The 2040-nt window shown below is 36.4% G+C and overlaps 1 protein-coding gene across 2 annotated transcripts in view; it reads right to left on the bottom strand.

The window, feature by feature from the left end:
• The window catches only part of macir (macrophage immunometabolism regulator), a 5517-nt gene that overhangs the window by 1562 nt on the left and 1915 nt on the right, over window positions 1-2040 (bottom strand). The gene's annotated exons all lie outside the window — the stretch shown is intronic.

Below are 2040 nucleotides of genomic sequence, written 5' to 3'. Positions count from 1 at the left end.
CACACACACACACACACACACACACACACACACACACACACACACACACACAACTTTATTTTTTATAAAGCATAAAACAACAGAGCTGACCAAGGTGCTGTACAATAACATCAAACAGAGGGTGGACATAGCTGGTGGTGGGAAGTTGGCCGGTCCCAGCACCAAGAAGGAGGCTCCAGGCACATCACCACTGAGAATATTGTACTATATCTACCCTCATTAGTATTTAAATTTTCCAAAAAACTGATGCCTTCACTTAGATTTAATCTATTAGAAATATGTAAAAGTGGGCAAAGATCTGTGCAAGCAGCCAAGTTGACTTGCTGTCTTGAATACAGCGGGTGAGCTGACAATTGCCATTCATGGTAGCTTGAAGTTGCTCTATAGCACCGGCCCTATCCAGATCAGTCAAACATGGTATGCTTGAAGCAGACACCAACTGGCGATTGACAATCAGCTAGCTCCCATGCCCCCTGTTTCTCATGAAAATGCAACAAAATGTCAACAATTGGAGGAAAAAGAAGAGAAGAAAAGAGTTGAGAAGAAAATAAAACAAATAGTTACTTTGTCATATATTTAAATTACACTAATAATATTCTGGTTATATGCTAATAACAACAGCTGCCATCCTTTCAACAAAGAATATAAATGGTTGCCAGGTGCCATACAATTTTCCAACAAACAAACAAAATAAAATCAGACAAAAAGAATCACTTTCCCTCTGATAAACAGTTTCCTTACATTCTGACATCACACGAAAGTTTAATTGGCTAAGTGTCATAATCCAATGCCAGCTACCAGCATCAAAAACGCAGTATCGCCACTTCTAATACCTGTCGACTGATTGGCGTGTATTAGACTCCTTTCACAAAGTTTTGCAATTTATGATTCTCTTATACATTCTCATTAGGTTCTCAATGGCCCCACTTTGACAGTTACCACCATTGTCAAGGAGCATGTTAAACACAGTACAGTTGTGCAAATTAATTACATGCAATGTGGTCAATGTGGTATGTTGCCGGTGTTTCCCTTCTTTGTTGTGATCAGGGTCATTATTCAAAAAGTAATCAATACATATATTACACATAACGCTTTTCTTAAAAGTCATGCATTATCTTACTTGTTATACTATAACAAGTATAAAATAAAATGGCCTGCAAAATGACCTCCAGCAGGCCATTGGTGTGAATTTGGGCTGCAATGATTCATTTGATTCTAAACACAAATTCTTTGCGTTGATGCTTCGTTTAAGGCACGGCTCTGTAACCATGGGAAGGCAAAAGCGAGCGTTTTAGCCACATTTGCGACTAAAAACAGACGAGCAATAGAAACGTATCTAAGAGCAGTGTGTGACTAAAAGGTTTGGCAACATTAAGCCCACACAGCCCCCAGTTTTAAACAGAAACACTGATAACGCAACAGCAGCAGTGATGATGACACACGCACAGTTTAACGTGAAGCTGGAGTCCATTTACACACACAAGAGCAAAGAAGCAGAGCCATTACCAAGAGCGCAGAGTGAAAGAAAATGTGTTTCTAACATCCAAAACAGCATCCATCCTTTGGAGAAAGCTTTGTTTTAATTACAATTAAAGCATTTACTTTGAAAAAACCTCCAGAAGTTGTATTAAAATATCCAGACAAATGTTTTTGTTTTTTGGACAAATGAAACAGATGATGAATGAAACAAAAAAAACAAAAAAAAACGTTGCAGTTTCTAAAATGGAAGCCAATGAGCAGTTCATTTTGAAAGACCTGTATTTTTTTCTTTTGACACATATATATATATATACATACATACATACATACACATACATACATACATACATACATATATCTGTATATCTCAGATTTCTGTATAGTTTTTTTATTTCATATTTATATCCCGTTCATATCCTGTACATAGCTTGTACTCACTACAGCCTGTACATACTTATTGTTATAGAATATTCATAACATACTTCATACCATGTACATTATAACATACCATAATAGACCCATTTCTGTAATATACTTACATATCTATATTATTGCTAATAT

This window comes from Pundamilia nyererei, unplaced genomic scaffold (assembly GCF_000239375.1).
Source record: "Pundamilia nyererei isolate P.nyererei 1_Seehausen unplaced genomic scaffold, PunNye1.0 scaffold00485, whole genome shotgun sequence".
In the NCBI taxonomy this organism is placed as follows: Eukaryota; Metazoa; Chordata; class Actinopteri; order Cichliformes; family Cichlidae; genus Pundamilia; species Pundamilia nyererei.
The sequence above is the reverse complement of the archived record's forward strand: the minus strand, read 5'-3'. Positions and strand labels throughout refer to the sequence as shown.